Source organism: Crotalus tigris, unplaced genomic scaffold (genome assembly GCF_016545835.1).
Source record: "Crotalus tigris isolate CLP2741 ecotype Arizona unplaced genomic scaffold, ASM1654583v1 scf7180000024115.3125172, whole genome shotgun sequence".
NCBI classification, from domain to species: Eukaryota; Metazoa; Chordata; class Lepidosauria; order Squamata; family Viperidae; genus Crotalus; species Crotalus tigris.
In genome coordinates, this window is record NW_024100392.1 from 187,600 (window position 1) to 206,109 (window position 18,510).

The following is an 18,510-nucleotide window of genomic DNA, read 5'->3' on the forward strand; positions in this document are numbered from 1 at the left end:
TAAATCTTTATCAGAATTGTCCTTAACTGGAAAATGCTAGGAATGTTGAGAAAGCCTTCTAGTATTTCTCTACAAATGCTGCAATTCTGGAATTTGCCAGAGAAATTACCACTAAGAAAAATATTTCCTAGGCCATGTTTCTTTGAAAGAGCAGAATACTTATATATTGTATATTTACAAAAATAATAGCTTTATTATCATTTCCTGGAAAGGTATCTCACATATGAGCTTAATTTTGGCTTCTGTAATCATTGCTATGCAAGAAGTTAGATAAGACTTTTTCTGATCGTCTGGAATTTTTTTGACTAGAAATGGCAAAGGTTGAGCTTGGGAATTTCTCAACATAAAACATATTCAACAGAGATGCAGGTCCTACTAATTCTTCTTAGGATTTTTTCAATCCATCTTGAAACTGTGTGCGTGCAAACATTTAATACTGGTGGGTGAAAGAGAGAGTGATTCAGAACTCATTTGCATCTAAATATGGCACACATATCCCTAGCAACGTTTTTTTTTTTTTTTTGCTGGTTCTTCATGATGTTGACTTCATCTGATCACCATCTCTTAAATGAATCTGTCTTAAAATCATCCTTAGCTGAAATAGTATCAGCTGTATTACTGTGACACAGGTTTCACCACAGATATATTCTGATACTTTTAAGCAATCATTTTGTAAGCGATTTACTGAGTGGTGCGGTGACCTAGTGGTGAAGACACATGGCTCCCACTCAGAAGGTTGAGAGTTCAATCCTAGGTAGTAGCAGATGTTTCTCTCCTAGGGTGCAAAGAAAAAAATCTGCTGCAAATACTGTTTGGCATCAGGAAGGCATCCAGCCTATAAATGCTCAGCTCCATCCAGTTGCCCCAACTCTACCCTGAATTAAGGGATTACAAGGCCTTAAAAGGGAGTTTGTAGATGATTCCTAAAGGGGTATAATAATAAGCCTGATATCTATTGGACATTTTAGGACCTCATTCCTCTACTCTGTATGCATTTTCTTCTGTCATTCTGAAGATTAGATTGGAAGAATAGATCTGGAAGGGACCTTGGAGGTCGTCTAGTCCAGCCCCTCACTTAAGCAGGAGAACCTATAACATCTTAGACAGGTAGCTGTCTAGCCTCTTCTTAAAAATCTCCAGTGATGGAGCACCCACGATTTCTGGAGGCAAGCTGTTCCCCTGGTTAATTGTCCTCGTTGTCAGGAAGTTTCTCCTTAATTCTAGGCTGCTTCTCCCTTTGTTCAGTTTCCAATCATTGTTTCTTGTCCTGCCCCCTGGTGCTTTAGTGAATAATGTGACCCTCTCTTCTTTGTGGCAGCCCCTCAAATACTGGAATACTGCTATGCTGGCTCAGGAATTCTGGGAATTGAAGTCCACGAGTCATAAAAAAGCCAAGGTTGTCTACCCCTAGATTAGCCAAATCCAAGTCCTGCAGCCATTCTTTGTATGTTTTAGTCTCCATGCCTTTGATCATCTTAGTTGCTCTTCTCTGAATGTTTTTCAAACTCTCAACATCTTTTTTGTGATATGGTGACTAAAATTGGCTGCAGTATTTCAGGTGTGGTCTTACTAGGGTTTTATAAAGCAGTACTAATACTTAGCATGATCTTGATTCTATGCCTCTGATTATACAACCCAGGATTGTATTTGCTTTTTTTTGGCTGCTGCTGCACACTGCTGGTTCATGGTTAAGTGATCATCCACTAGGACTCCAAGGTCCCTCTCAAAGTTACTGTTTTTAAGCCAGCTCTTGTCCAGTCTGTACTTGTACCTTTGACTTTTCCTGCCTACATGTAAAACTTTGCTTTTCTCCACATTGAAACTTATTTTGTTGGACAGGGCCCATTGTTCAGGTTTGTCAAGAACTTTCTGGATTCTGAGTTTGTCTTCTGGGATGTTGGCTACTCTTGCCAGTTAGGTGTCATCTGCAAATTTGATGAGTTCCCCTTCAATTCCCTCATCTAAGTCATTTATGAAGATATTGAAGAGTACTGGGCCAAGATGGAACCTTGTGGTACCCCACTGCTTACTTCTCTCCATGTGGATGTAGTGCTGTTGAGGACTACTCATTGAAGTGCAGTTCCCCTGTACCTATTATATCTCTGAAGTTATTCCTGGTCTGGTACACCTTGAACAGCAGCTGATCTGCAATGGTAACAGGGAGTGGGATGCACAGTTTTCTGCAACCTTCCCTGCCAGCTGTCAGATATGTTCAGACTGCTTTTGAACAAAGTTTTAGTACTCTTCTGAAATAGTACTAAACTTTGCTCCAAAAGGAAGTTGACTATCAGTTGACATCAGCTGATAGCCAGATTCCCTTTGCATCAATCTGTGCAAAACATTTGAGAAAAAAAACAGGGCATTCTAGTGGAGAGTTAAACTCATTAGTCTTGGCTTTGGTCAAAATTCCTCCCCAAGCTTCAAATCCAATCTACATTAACAAGAATGATTGGCATAGGCTTTCCTCCTGGTTATGTTTGATGAAAGGGATGGGAAATACACCAGTCCTTGGTGCTGACATTTCCTGTAAATTGTAATCAAGGACAATTGCATTTGTTGTCATTGTGTCTATGAGAGGATAGGGATGACTAGTGAAAGACACAAGTTTTATGCTGGTATAGCTTTTTACCAGTTCCATGTGTATACAATTAATCCTCAACTTATGATTGAAATCAAGCCTGAATTATGGCCACAAATCATTGCAGTTGTAAGTCAAGACATCATGATTTTTCAATATTTTTGCAGTGGTCATTAAGAGAACACAGTGATCATTAGATGAACCAATTTTCCCCAAAGAAATCAGAAGCAAACACCTGAAACCAGCAAATGTTGCAATTTGTGGTCATGTGGATATCAAGATCCTGCATATGGCCATAAAGGTGAGCTGATTGTCAAGTGCCCAAAACATGATCATGTGACTGTAGGGGTGATCCTCATAACTTGGAAAATAAGTCATAAGTAGTTTTGGAGAATCCAAATTTCAAATGGTAGCTAAATGACAAGTCATAAGTCAAACACTACCTGTATTACTTTAACTTAGCTGAAGGAAGAGCTGAGAAAAACAAGAGACACGGAGGAGTGTTTTAAAGAAAAGATGTCTTGTGCTAAGCTTTAACAAATGTAAGCTTGAATAAATCATTGCTTTTGTACCTATTTATAGGCAATGTACTTTCTTTCATTTTAATGCACATAGATTACCCCCCTACTGCAGAGTTTAAAACTGGAAATTGAAGCCCAATGGAAATTACTTTTACAATGTCCATAGCTGTTTACTAAGAAGCTCCCTACTGTGATGTGCCATAAATATTAGATACTCCTGATGCTTCTGCAAAAAGCTATAATGTAATTTTTATTGATGGCATTCTACTGAAAATGGTTATGCTGTAACAAGAGAAGATAGTTTAGATGATGTCAAAGGAAGACAAAAAGTGCTCTTCAACCATGTATGGGGATGTGCTTCTTATTTTCTAAGTGTCTCCATTAAAAAAGATGTTCATTATGCTTTATTTTTAATAGGATTTTGTCCTCTATAAGTATTAGACAGCCACCCTACCCCAGTTTGATGTCATCTAAAAATTTAATGAATAGCAGTTCGATACTATTCTCTAGAATAGATCATTTTAAAAATTGTCAATTAGCATATGGCCAAACCTAAAATCTCCCACTTGATACTGCCCTCTCCAGAACAGAGCAGAACCATTTATGAGTTGTTCAACCAGTTGCAAATTTTCTGTTTTTATGCCTCTTGTTTACAAATGCATGATACATTTTGTCAAGACTCTGACTGAGATGAAAATCATTACTCCTATTCTCCTAGTCTTACAGGCAAGTCATTCTGTCATAAGAAGAGATATCATGTTCTTAACAACATGCAAAATGCCATCTTTTCTGATACCTTGCTAAAGTGATCTGTCTGAATCCTTTCATTTCCCCTTTTGAATAATGAGACTAGTCTCTTCTCCAATGTTTATTTCCAACTCAATTTTCATCAAAAGTTGCATGCAGCAATTCTGAGAAGAAATTTTGACCATTTCTTTAACATCTTGCGATATAATTGCCTTAGCTCTGGAGAAAAGAGTTTATTTAAGATTGCAGAGTTGATTCTAACTATACTTTTATCAATCCTGAAGTGTGTTTTTCCTTGTTTGCTAAATCATATTAGGAAATGCTCTTTTGAGAAAAGACAAAAAAGATGTCAAGCAGTTCCACCTTATCCTCTTTTTTTTATTTATCCTGCCTTTATTAATTTTATATTATATATTTCTAATACTCCTTCCTCCTCCCATGTGCAACAGACCAACAGCTTCCATGGTAACTTTATTTCAGAATGTCTCAAACACCAACAGTTACAGTTTGCATTTTCTTAATTCAACCAAGCCAATTATTCTGCACCCAATTATGGGAACTTTCCCAGCTTAATATGTCTCCAGTGTGCAAGATTGCACTCAAGTGAGAAAAGGCACTTCTTAGAAAATCCAGACGCTGTGACAGAAGGCTGCTTGCAGATAACAAGCTGGAAAAGGATCAGAGAGATTGGTGAGATAAGTGACTGATATTTGAAAACATCTTATCTGAACTTTGTTGTCTTTTACTTCCACCAATGGCTGGAAATAGCTCATGATGAGACTCTTCTCTCTTGAGAGATTGTAGGCAGACTCAGAACTGCCTGGCAGTTGAAAGGACATGGTGACATGCAAATTAGTTTTTTAAAAATAGCTGGATGAGTGGATCAGGATTCCTTTGTAGCCAGGGAGATATACAGTAGGAAACAGAAAGATATGACTGAGCCTAAACTGATATGCCTACTCTTATATAACATATGTAATAAGTCATTCTCTGTTAATATGAATATAAATGAGAATCAGGGTTCCACTGAATGGCCCCCAATTAATTTAAATTAATAGCATGCAATTTCTTTTCAATTTTGTTTATCTAATGTAATTGGCATAATGATATATTTAATGTAAATAGATATAAAATTGCCTTCTCTAGAAGACTAGGTCTAGTAATAGTAATAGTAGTAAAGTTGGAAGAGACCTTGGAGGTCATCTAGTCCAACCCCCTGCTCAGGCAGGAAACCCTACACCATTTCGGACAAATGGCTGTCCAGTCTCTTCTTAAAAACTTCCAGTGTTGGAGCATTTACTGCTTCTGGAGGCAGGCTGTTCCACTGATTAATTGTTCCCACTGTCAGGAAGTTTCTCCTTAGTTCTAGGTTGCTTCTATCCTTGATCAGTTTCCACCCGTTGCTTCTTGTCCTGCCTTCAGGTGCTTTGGAAAATAGCTTGATTCCCTCTTCTTTATGGCAGCCCCTGAGATATTGGAATACTGCTATCATGTCCCCCCTTGTCCTTCTCTTCATTAAACTAGACATACCCAATTCTAGCAACCGTTCCTATATGTTTTAGCCTCCAGTCCCCTAATCATCTTTGTTGCTCTTCTCTGTACTCTTTCTAGAGTCTCACATCTTTTTTACATTGTGGTGACCAAAACTGGATGCAGTATTCCAAGTGTGGCCTTACCAAGGCATTGAAGAGTGGTATTAATACTTCAGATGATCTTGATTCTATTCTTCTGTTAATGCAGCCTAGCACTGTGTTGGCCTTTTTGGCAGCTGCAGCACACTGCTGGCTCATATTTAGGTGATTGTCTACTAGGACTCCGAGGTCCCTCTCACAGTTACTACTATTGAGCATGGTGCCACCTATGCTGTACTTGTGCATTTGGTTTTTCTTGCCTAAATGTAGAACCTTGCTTTTTTCACCATTGAATTTCATTTTGTTAGTTAGTGCCCAGTGTTCAAGTCTGTCCAAATCCTTCTGTATCTTAAGCCTGTCTTCTGGAGTGTTGGCTATTCCTGCCAGCTTGGTGTCGTCTGCAAATTTGATGAGTTCCCCATCTATCCCTTCATCCAAATCGTTGATGAAGAAGTTGAAGAGCACTGGGCCCAGAACAGAGCCCTGGGGCACCCCACTACACACCTCCCTCCATATAGATGCAGTTCCATTGAGGACCACTTGCTGAGTACAGCCGGTCAGCCAGCTACGGATCCATCTGGTGGTGATTCTGTCCCACATTTTTCTATCTTATCAAGTAGTAGGTTGTGATCTACTTTATCAAATGCCTTACTGAAGTCCAAGTAAATTATGTCCACAGCATTCCTCTGATCCACTAATTTTGTCACTTGGTCAAAGAATGCAATAAGATTTGTCTGGCATGATCTATTTTTGACAAACCCGTGTTGGCTTTTAGTAATGACTTTGTTTGCCTCTAGGTGTTCGTTGATTCGTTGTTTGATTATCTTTTCCAGGATCTTACCAGGTATTGAGGTCAGGCTGATAGGTCTGTAATTTCCTGGATCCATTTTTTTTCCTTTTTTGAGGATGGGAACTACATCAGCTCTTTTCCAGTCCTCTGGTAGTTCCCCTGTGCTCCAGGATCTTTGAAAAATATAGTTCAGTGGTTCCTTATACACTGGTATACACTGTTGACCTTTGATTCCTACAAACTTTAAGCAATGAGTTGTAGAAAAAATGGGCTAAATTTTAGTTATAATACCAGCCATTTCTTAAACCGCAATCTTATATCCTCAGAAGAAATATTTATTATATTATGGCCAAATGCTTCTTAAAGATTCATTCCCACATCCTTCTAGCTTTCTAACATGACAATGCCTTGGAAACTATTTTTTTTAAAAAAACAGCTCTCTTGATATTGCTTCCATCTTACCTTCAGCCTGCCTTCAAAGTTGGCCTAAAATCATACTTATTTGTTCAGTAATTGCATTTTTTTGTCTTCTCCTGACACAATCTCGAGCAATCTCTAATTTTTTATGATAGCGATAGCAATGATATCATCAAGAACTGTGATCTGCCCTGCTCATACTTGAGCACTTGAGGCTGCTACAGGTACACCTCAACCACTGGGCACTATTGTCCATGGCTATTTTAGTTTGATTTGCAAGCAAAACTAACCAGATGGCTTGTGCACAGGGATCTGCCTAGTTAATACTTCACCTACATTTAAAAAGTGCTAATTAGGCATTGTGTGGACTTAGCAGTCTTGTGGAACAAGAGCAGATTTGTCTTTTTTTTAAAAAAAATAATGGAGCTTTCTTGATTGAACTTGAAAAAAAGATCAGGATTCTGCCACTGGGTTCTTAATACTTCTGTCTTCTATAAATTTTCATCTGCTTCTGTTCATAAAGAGATTCATAGAGTTCTACACTTAATTTTATAACTTTGGGAAGTAGCACATTTTGATTAGCTAACACCATTTTGCAAGAATAGTTGGGGGTGGGGGGAGCTACCAGTAGTGGTCATTCACTGCCAGCCTTGTGTTTCCCATGTAGCACTTAGTGATTTGGCATCTACGAAAGTGGGGTGAAATTCTTCTGTGTGTTTCCCTTTTTTCATCTTGGACTTTTCCTGAATATGACTCTACTGATTTTCAAGATCGGGATTCCAATGATAATATCCCAGCTCATAGTTCAGTGGATCATACAAAGGGCATGTGACAGGATAAGAGGGAACTCTGACAATATGCCTGTGAGTTTATTCAAGCATCAACCACCCTCCACCCTCCATACACAGCTATATTCCTCTACCCCACAGACCTGTGAGCTGGGATGTTTTTAAAATCCTTTATACACCTATGCAATGGAAGGTGACTACATCTTCTATCTCAAGCACACACTTGAAGTACCCCAATCCTGCCTCATGATTTATAATTGGTAATTACTTTTTCCACTAGCAGATAACATAGAATGGAAGGGGAAAGGAAGTTGACAAATATATCAATTGCTGCCCCAAAATAATCCCATATGTTGTGTAGCGGAGCTAGGGTAAGAATGGGGCTGGCTGAGAGGTTTTGCGGGAGCCCTGCAGATCCAGCAGGAAAATGAGGAACTCCAGCAGCTGCTGTGGGTCTGGTGGCTTGGTGTGGCTCTGAGGAGGGAAGAAAAGGGAGGAGGAAGCCAACAGGAGAGGGGAGAGAAAGAGACTGGAAGGAGGGTTTTTTTGGTGGGAGATCAGGTGAAGCCAGCTGAGGAAAAGGAGAGAGAGCTTAGCTTAATAAGCCTGCTGTCCAGAGCTAGCTGAGCAAAGAAATAGAGAGAGAGTAAGAAGGCCAGACAAAGAGAGGGAGAGAAAGTAGGTTGGGGAGTTTTATTTCTTCTCCCTTGCTGGAGCCAGCTGGGTAAAGAGAAAACCAGGAAAGAGTTTGACCAGATTGAGGGTATGTCTTTTAGTGGGAAGTAGAGGAGTTTTTATAGGATCTGCTGGAGGAGGCAAAAAGGGGATAAGGAAGAGAAAGGAGGGATTACATATAGTAAGGGCAGAGAGAGACGAGAAGAGTGGATAAAGGAGGATCCCTGTGAGCTCTAGAGAGGGACTGATTACCATCGTCTTAGACAAGTCGCTGTCACCAGAGACTGATTACCATCGTCTTAGGCAAGTTGCTGTCATCAGAGACTGACTAACATTGTTATAGGCAAGTTGCTACTATCCGAGAATGGCTAACATCGGCCTAAGCAGGTTGCTGTTACTAGGGATCAACTACTCAGCTGCTGCTACCAGGACCTGACTACCATCGTCTCATGTAAGTCTTACTGCCTGAAGTCAACTATCATCATTCCACATGAGTTACCGTCAAAAGGGATCGACCATCTCTTCCCTATGTGCATGGCTGTCAACCGTGACTGGACATCACTGTGCTATGGGCCCTGTCAGGTAGAGATTCCAATGTGAGAGACCCCTTGGATCAGCAGCCAGCTGAAGAGGAGGCCAGGAGGGCCTGGACTTTAGTGGTCCCTTTGGGGGTGGCGCTACAGTTGTCTAATAATTGTCAACTGCTCATAGATAGCTTTAAGGCTCTACTTTTCCTTCCTGTGTTAATGGTTTCTTTGTCAATAAGTTAAATAGATTTGATGTCTCTTTGCTCAGGGGATAAAAAAGTAACCTTCATTCTCAACTTTCCAGGAAACTCAATGGTCTCAGTGATGGTAATAACTGAAAGAGATTGAGAGGCCATACTTAAGTATTATTTCATCCATCCAGTACTGTTGGCTTTTTCTTTAGTCAGACATCATGAAATTATTATTTTTTTCAAATTGCAGTTAATGACAGCAAACATGAAACAGAATTTATCACAATGCTTGCTTCTATCAAAATAGAGAAGAGGTTTTCATTTGCATTTTTCACCAATAAGTCCTAGAAATATTTGGTTTGGGACCTCCTCCAATTTAGCATTTGAAATGTTGAAATTTGAGATAAGTCTGCCAAGGAGTTACTGTAGTAAGATTCTCAACTGGCTGAAAAAAAGTGAGTACCTGGCACTAGGAGGCCTTTGGCAGAACATCAGCTGGCTCTCAGGAGAAGACTTGATTGCAAGGACCTGGCCCTCAGCTCTCTGTTGGCTGTAAGTAAACAACAAACCTATTTCTACTATGGGTCATATCAATGGGAGGTTCCAGCTGGCCTGTTTAAATAACTACAGTTCTTTTTATTCTTTGAGGAATCTGAATTAAAAACTGAAGACATATACAATAGCAATAAAAATCGCACTTAGACTTCGTAGTGCTTTACAGCCCTCTCTAAGTGGTTTACAGAGTCAGTATATTGCCCCCAACAATCTGGGTCCTCATTTTACCAACCTCAGAAGGATGGAATCTGAGTTAACCTTGAGCCAGTGAGATTCTAACTGCTGGCAGTTGGCAGAATTAGCCTGCAGTACTGCATTCTAACCACTGCACCACCATGGCTTTTGTCAATACAGATAAAGGAAAATGTACAAATAAAGGAAAATGTTTGTAGCTCAGGGTTGAAATGAATGTTCCTTAGTGGTCTCTGAGTTTGGTTGCTTGATGATGTTGCCTAGTTTGAGTAATCTGCAAGAAAACAACCAAACTCAGAGACCACCAACAACCCATTAGACAAAAGTAGTTCCAGTCACTGCACTGAATCAAATTTCCAGCTCTATATTTAAAGCAATTATTTCTGTTCTATAGAATAATTCTGTTAAAAGGTTATTAAGCCATTCTGAAGCTAGGTTTAACATATATTCTCTATAATTCCTTATATCCTAATTGTGCTTCATTGAGGATATTGTATATATGTGTTAACTTTTTTGTTTTAGCAGCTTATACAGTTCTCTCAGGAACATCTAGGCAGACATTTCCTAGCCGACAATTGCCCATATAAGATGAGCCTTCTTCATTTCAATCATGTTCTTAGTTATACTTTTGAAACCTGTGTGCAGAAATTTTAATATGAAAGAAATGATCAGCTAGCTTCTCTTCCTTTCCTTTGAATTCTTTACTCAAAGCTTGCATTCTGGGAGAAGTATACTTATCAATTTCCATTCCATTCCTTTCAGTTTTTCATTATGCAACTGGACAGGTTTGTGTTTTCTTGTTTGCCAAATTGTGAATATATCAAGTTTGGTTGACCAATTTTTTTAAAAGAACATACTAAAAGGTCTATGTAGCTTGGTGCACATTTCCTCAAATGTATGCTTTATTCTTGGTCTTTCTATTTAATATATTTTTTCACACTTTACTACATAAGAATTTGTATATTGTTTTCATAAAGACATACACATTTGCACAGCCTTTTCTTTAATAAACTTATTTTATTTGGCAAACTATTCCAAAATTCTAGAAAGTGTCCATTTTGAAAGATGATTAAATTTCACTTTGTATCAGTTAACAATGCAAAATTAGAAAAGTTATCATTGCAATATTGGTCAAACACATTCCAGACAGCTGAAACTTTGCTCTGAAAATCCAATTAGACTAGTACTGGCATTGACATGACCCAACAGTTGGGCTAGAGATTTAAACCCAAGCCAATAGGATTCCATTGCTGTGTAGCATTGTGGAAGATCTCCTTAAATACTTAATGTATTCTTAGACACTGAATAGCTACTGGAATGTACCAGAATGTGTTGCTGCCAAGGTTCCATTAATGTTCAAGCAAGGCATTTATCTGAACTTGTGAGGAATGAAAGTATCTAAGGTATAAATGACAATTTCACATATTGTTGAATCACAATTCCCAGCCTACTTTTTCACTTGCCATTGATGAATATCTGTAGTTTTCCTTAACCCCCCACTGCTTGATTTTGTTTTATCTGTCTTTCGTTTTCCCACATAACCTCTATATAATACTAAACTGTCATCATTTTTATTTTTAACTGAGCAAAATAGTACATTGCAGGGCAACTATTTTTGAACCAAGGTAGCTCAAATGAGCTAACTTACAGAATGTATCCAGAATCCAGGTCCAATGACTACCGAGGGGATGAAATCTGGGGAAACTGTATCTGCTTTAATTCTTCTGGCTGTTGCTGTAGTTACATAATCTTCATTTTCAATGCTTTTTGCCAGTCTTGCAATCCCTCACTTCTTACCTCACCCACCAGCTACTCCTCTCCTTGCTGGGAAAGGAATGAAAGGTTTAAATGCCATAAATACATTCTCCAATCTAATTATTGGGCTGGATATCATTATATAGACCTACATAACAATAAACCCAAAAACAAATAATTAAAAGGAGTTACCCCACAATTCCATTGCAACAATGGAGGCATCAAGACTGGCCTAAATACAAAAGTTTTTATTCAGAAAATAAAACAAAATAAAATAAATTAATACAGATAAAACAATGTATATTTCTCCAGGAAGTGTATTCGTCTATTAGCCTTGTAAGCCTTACTAGTAAATCATGCATCAAGATCTTTAATGTCAATCTTAAGGCCCAGACAAGTTCAGATAACTTGTTCGTTAGGTAAATTGATAAAAAACTATTTTGAATTTTGAAGTTCAGACCTAGCCCTTTCAATGGAGCTTGGAAATGAATAGCAAACAATTCATCTAATATGCTATTAGTATTAATACAGTAGTAGTGTATTGTGTCTCAAATACATAGTAATCAGCTGCGTTTTAAGGCATGGTAAAGATTGGTTCTCTTCAGAGTACAGTGTTAAATATTCAGGCATCCCCTGTATTCTACATGGAATTATTGCTTCCCTGGGACTTGTTGGTTAATTGGTGGAAACTAAAAAAGGATACAAGCAACTTACACCTAAGGAGAAATTTTCTGGCAGTAAGAACAATCAATCAGTGGAACAATTTGCCCCAGAAGTTGTGGGTGCTCCAACACTGGAGGTTTTTTAAAAAGAGATTGGACAACCATTTGTCTGAAATGGTATACAATCTCCTGCTTGAACAGAACGTTGGACTAGAAGACCTCCAAGATCCTTTCCAACTCTGTTATTCTATTGTATCCATTACAAGAACAATTAGTAGTAGTAGTAGTAGTAGTAGTAGTAGTAGTAGTAGTAATAGTAGTTTTGGTGGGTGATACTAGATAAGCCTGTCCTGCATATTATATTGATACACTGTAGTCTCATAAATAAAACCAGAATGGCATCAGTCTGGGAGCTGAGAGAATACTGGGAATAGATGACTATGACTAATTGGTTAAACAGCACTTTGACACATAATTACATAGCTGAGAAAAACTAAATGCAGATATAAAGGATGCTTATTGAGAAGTTTTGAGAAAAATGTACAGTTCCCATAATTTTCACAATCATCCATGTACACATTAAATCAGAGTCAAAACTAGTTGCTCTCATTTTCCCCTACTTTTTCATTTTCAGCACATGGGTCAAGTAAAGAAACCAGAATAAATTGAAGGCATTTTAATTAAATTCAATAGATGGGAAATCATACTGGAGAATTCCATTTCAAGATTTCATCCTTCCTGTCAATCTAAAGGGTAATTTTATATTAAAATGAAACGCATGAAGAAAAGAAAGTTATAGAAAATACTTCCCTTAATTACCAATTGTCAAATCCTAACCAACTTTATTCTTAAATCTGGATTCTTGTCTTTGGGCTAAACCAAAAAAGCATCTTATGGCATCTTAAAGACTTGCTGATTTCTTATCATATAAACTTTGATTATTCAGAGGACACTTCATCAGTTCAGGCTTAATCAGACTAATTCATCAATTAATTCATAACCAGAATATCAATTGCATCATGATATCATGGTGGAACCTCCATTATTTCATACTTGTGTCACACATATGTAAGTAAGGGACTGAGTTTGTCTTGTATTATTGTGATGGACATAATATTCATTTATCTCATATTGTCCAACTCTTCATATAGCTGTGTTCATTAGATGCATGGGGTTTGCAATAGAGGTATAAATAGGAATATAAAGTAGAGCATTCTCTACACACATCTGTTGCTGAAAGAGATGAAGATAGCGAAAATGCTCAAGAATGACCGTTAAACTGAAGGAGTTACTAACAGACAATGCCTGGTGAAATAATGTCTGTTAGACTGACAAGAATCAAAGCAAAATGAATGACTCAACATCAATGGGGAGACTCATTCAAGTCTATCCCCAGTTGTGGAAGTTCATTGGGTGACTTGGAACCTGACCTATTTCAAAAAGTTCTTGTGAGGAAAATGGGAGGAGAAAACATAAAGTGTGCAACCTTGATCTCCCATTGACATATAGTAAATTATTCCTGGGAAGCAGTATGACCCTGTGTTTAATTTCAATGAGATATCATAGTTTGAGAAACTTTGAATTTAAATTCAGTCTTTTGTCAAGCAATTTAAATAAATCCAGGTTCCTTGTATGTCTTGGTTGTAAATGATAGTTTTTGTGGTGGGTTTTGCTAGAAATCTGTAGCAAGTAAGCCTGTGTGGTGATCCATTGGTTGCCTATATCAGGTTTACATGCTTTAACATTGTGCAAATACATGGCATGATTATTACATACCAACTTCCAAATTTTACTACTAAATCCATCACTATTAATATTCTTGTTATTATTATCAATGTTCAGTTTCACAGCGAACAAGCTAAGTGTCACAAATTCTGTTTTCTCTTTGAACCAAACTTCTGAGCTTCAGCTGAAGAAATGAAGACAATTTACCAAACAAAATATTGTACCACTGACTGTGATTGTCTACTCCTCTACATCCCTCCATCCCAGACATATTAGGGAAAGTTAGGCAGTGACTATCAAAGGAGAAAATGTTGTAGCTAAGGAATATGTGAGCATACGTTGGAAGCCAGAGTTCTCTATATTTGCTCTATATGCAAGCTGTTGCTCTCAGGAGCAATGGAACATGCATTCCTCTCTCTAGTTTTGGAGTAGAATTCACCCCTCCTTCTGGTCAACTTTCATTTGCAGCATGCAAGAAGTACCATTTTGTATTAGGATGGTACAGTTCTTGAAATAATTTGAGACCTGCATTTTCTTTCCAAAGAAAATAGAAGAATCCTTTTCAGTAAAGCATACCCTTAGAACAGTGGTTCTCAACCTTTTTAATGCCGCGACCCCCAACCAGTCGTAAGTCGAGGACTACTCAACCGGTCGTAAGTCGAGGACTACTCAACTGATGCAGCACCATTTGCAGAATGGGACTTTTGGCAGGGCAGAGACAGCCTGGACAATTCCTATTGGCTTTTGAAAGCCAATAGAATTAGACTCTATTCAAGAGAGTCTATTCTATTGGCTTTCAAAAGCCAATAGAATAAAAGGGACATAATGGCGGGCTGCGTTGTTTGGCGACCCCCGTGAAATGGTCATTCGACCCCAAATGGGGTCCCGACCCACAGGTTGAGAACCACTGCCTTAGAAGAAGAAATCTGGGTACTGTGCTACAATAAGAAAAATGTAGAGTTTTTTTCTCTTCTTTTCTTTTTGTGCTACAAAAAAATATTTGGAAAGATTCTTGGTAATGTCTTGCTGAATTAGTGGGTGTTTCAGTTTCTCTTGTACAATTGGGAAAGAACAGAGGCAGATGTCAGACTTTTTATAAGATATTTGTGCTACAACAATGTGATATGACATTCAGCAGCTGTTCTACTGGCCACTTTCTCATTTTTACATTCTTAAAGTAGGGAAAGAACAGATGGCTGAAGAAGAAATCCAAGATTATGTCTTTTTTCTCCAACATGTTTTTATTAAGTTTATCATAGTGCATATATGGAAAAAAACAACCACAGTAAATTTCAGCAACATTGCTGAAATTTCCTTCAGCAATGTTAGTTTTTAATCCAAAATTCCAACAACTTTTGTGCTTAAATTTAATGGAATGTGGGTTTAGTTCACATAGAATGGATCATAGAACAAACCAATCCAGAATTATCATTCAAGGCAGAAATGACCAGCCTCAAATTATTATGTGAAGATCCAACTCCTTTGAGAAATCCATCATGCTGAGAAGGATAGAGAAGTCCAGCAACAAGGCAGCCTTACAAATGGATAAAGGAAGGAAGGTGGGTAATGCCCATGTACACACTATTGGAAAGATAATAGTGAAAAAATGAGCCGAGGTGGCGCAGCAGTTAGAGTGCAGTACTGCAGGCCACTTTAGCTGACTGTGTTCAGCAGGTCAGCGGTTCAAATTTCACCGGCTCAAGGTTGACTCAGCCTTCCATCCTTCCGAGGTAGGTAAAATGAGGACCCAGATTGTTGGGGGCAATGTAAATATATATATACATTGCTTACTGGTGTACACCGCTTAGAGAGTGCTTGCACTTAAAGCGGTATATAAGTCTAACAAATAAATAAATAAATAAATAAATAAATAAATAAATAAATCTGAAGGGCCAGGCTGGAGAGAAATCATCTCAGAGATTGTTTATCTGTGTGAATTTGATAACAACTTAATTGTACATTCAAAAAATACTCCCCATGCATAAACATAATTTTATATTTTTAAATTTTATTTTAGCCCTAAGAAAATCCTTACTGAAAGTGTCTCAGAGGGCTGTCATTATTAATTTAATAATAAATATATATCAATCTCCTCTGTACAGAAATTCTGAAAGATTTCTTCTTTTCTAATATATAAAAATATGATTGTGGAATGCAGTGACAGGTAAGACTAACATAAATGGCTCACAAACCTTCTTAGCACATAGTCTCCTGAATGTATTTTTAGTTAGTTAGTTGGTTAGTTTACTTTGGAGGCCACCTAATTTTATGATGATTCTAAGCTGTTTACAAATAAAAGGGGGGGGGAAAACACATTCAAAAGAGAAAACAGCCAACCAGAAGAATAAACACCCAGTTTTAAACAGACTAAACAAAGCTAAACTAAAAGGGAATTTTGTTTATTATATGATTAATTATTTGAGCAAGTAACAGGTATGTGTTATTTGCTCAGCATGTATTTGGAATTTCCTGACATGAACCTGGTCTTAGCACAAGTGCTTCTCATCTGTAAACATTTTCAGAAAGTTGTTTTTCTGGGAAGGGTGACATAAGCTGACCTGTAGCTGGTGGCTTGGCTGCTCTTTGGATTAATCTACTCTGTATGTAAATGGATGTAGCATACTTTTAAGCAGAATTTGTATATGATTTGTGTGGTTCTAAATTAGAATGAGATACTACATAGAGCAATAGCCCCTAATCTTTAATACATGTGTAGAAAAGAGACTTTTAGCTGTCTAATACCACACCTGCCATCTTGCATTATTCATATGCATATTGAATAAAATCTTCTTTGGGTCAGGAAGATTATTATTCCAAAGATCCTATCTTTGGAAAGTACTCTATCTAATGCATTATTAAGAAGAAATCTGGAACTGGATACTTGGCAATATATTTGAAAATGTCAGTGATAACTTGAAAATTCAGTCACTGTTGTGTTTTTAAAAACCAGACATAAAATCTACTAGTAAAACAAAAGAAGAATGGAATTGGAAGAATTTATTTCTGCTACTCAGTATTTTGACTGAAGTATGGCATTAAATTTTGAGGTGAGTACAATACAATTTTCATTCTTTTCCCAACAATGAAAAAGAAAGAATTATATCAACAAAAAATAAAATTAATACCCAAATACTTTTTCTATTTATGAATGATTTCATATACCTTTTCTTTTTTCCTTTTCTTCTTCCTCTTTCTTGTGTTCCCTTTTTTGCTCCTTTTTCCCAACTTATTTAGCAGTTATTCAAATAGCTATTGTTATGCATACAGTATTGGAAATAACATTTGTTTAAGGTCTCTTCTTTCAGCTAGCCAGCCAAAAACTATCTCATAAAAATCTCTCACCAACGAGGGTTTCAAAACATGAAATCCAATCAAGGAGCATTCAAAGAGCAGGAGATATCTCTACTTTGTCGAACAGTATTAGTTACTATATACATACAAATTTTGTTTCAGTTGGTGGCTTCCCATAAATCACAACAGTTTCACAAGAGTCAGTCATGACCACAAATTTCCATTCATCTTGGAAGACAGGTACTCTCTGTACTTGAATTACAATTAGAACTGCAATGCAGCTATCAGTTATGGGCTGAATGCAATTTTTGTTTAATTTTATTTCCTGTTTTATTAATTCAACTGCTGAGCATACCTTTATTGATTTATTGCATAACTGCTATTGCCTGTTGGCATTAGGGATAATGTTGGGAGATACTTTGGGGGAGACAATTTGTTGTTGTTGTTAATTGCGAAGTCGTGTCCGACCCATCGCGACCCCATGGACAACGTTCCTCCAGGTCTTCCTGTCCTCTACCATCTTCTGGAGTTCATTTAAATTCACACCTATTGCTTCAGTGACTCCATCCAGCCATCTCATTCTCTGTCGTCCCTTCTTCTGTTGCCCTCAATCTTTCCCAGCATTAGGCTCTTCTCCAGTGAATCCTTCCTTCTCATTAGGTGGCCAAAGTACTTGAGTTTCAACTTCAGGATCTGGCCTTCTAAAGAGCAGTCGGGGTTGATCTCTTCTAGGACTGACCGGTTTGAACGCCTTGCAGTCCAAGAGACTCGCAGGAGTCTTCTCCAGCACCATAGTTCAAAGGCCTCAATTCTTTTGCGCTCAGCCTTTCTTATGGTCCAACTTTCACAGCCATACATTGCAACTGGGAAAACCATGGCCTGGACTATACGCACTTTTGTTGGCAGGGTGATGTCTCTGCTTTTTAGAATGCTGTCTAGATTTGCCATAGCTTTCCTCCCCAGGAGCAAGCGTCTTTTAATTTCTTGGCTGCAGTCCCATCTGAGGTGATCTTTGAGCCCAGAAAAATAAAATCTGTCACTACCTCCATTTCTTCCCCATCTATTTGCCAGGAATTGAGAGGGCCGGATGCCATGATTTTGGTTTTCTTAATGTTGAGTTTCAAGCCAACTTTTGCACTCTCCTTCTTCACCCGCATCAAGAGGCTCTTTAGTTCCTCTTCACTTTCTGCCATTAGAGTGGTATCATCTGCATATCTTAGGTTGTTGATATTTCTCCCGGCAATCTTAATTCCAACTTTTGATTCATCTAGCCCTGCCTTTCTCATGATGTGCTCTGCATATAAGTTAAATAGGCAGGGCGACAGTATACAGCCTTGCCGGACTCCTTTTCCAATTTTGAACCAATCAGTGGTTCCGTGTTCGGTTCTCACTGTTGCTTCTTGACCCGCATATAGATTTCTCAAGAGACAAATGAGATGGTCTGGTACTCCCATCTCTTTAAGAA

The 18,510-nt window shown here is 38.0% G+C and overlaps 1 long non-coding RNA gene across 4 annotated transcripts in view; it reads right to left on the bottom strand.

The window, feature by feature from the left end:
* Positions 1–18,510, bottom strand: part of LOC120298586 — a 65,982-nt gene that overhangs the window by 33,769 nt on the left and 13,703 nt on the right. The window lies entirely within an intron of this gene.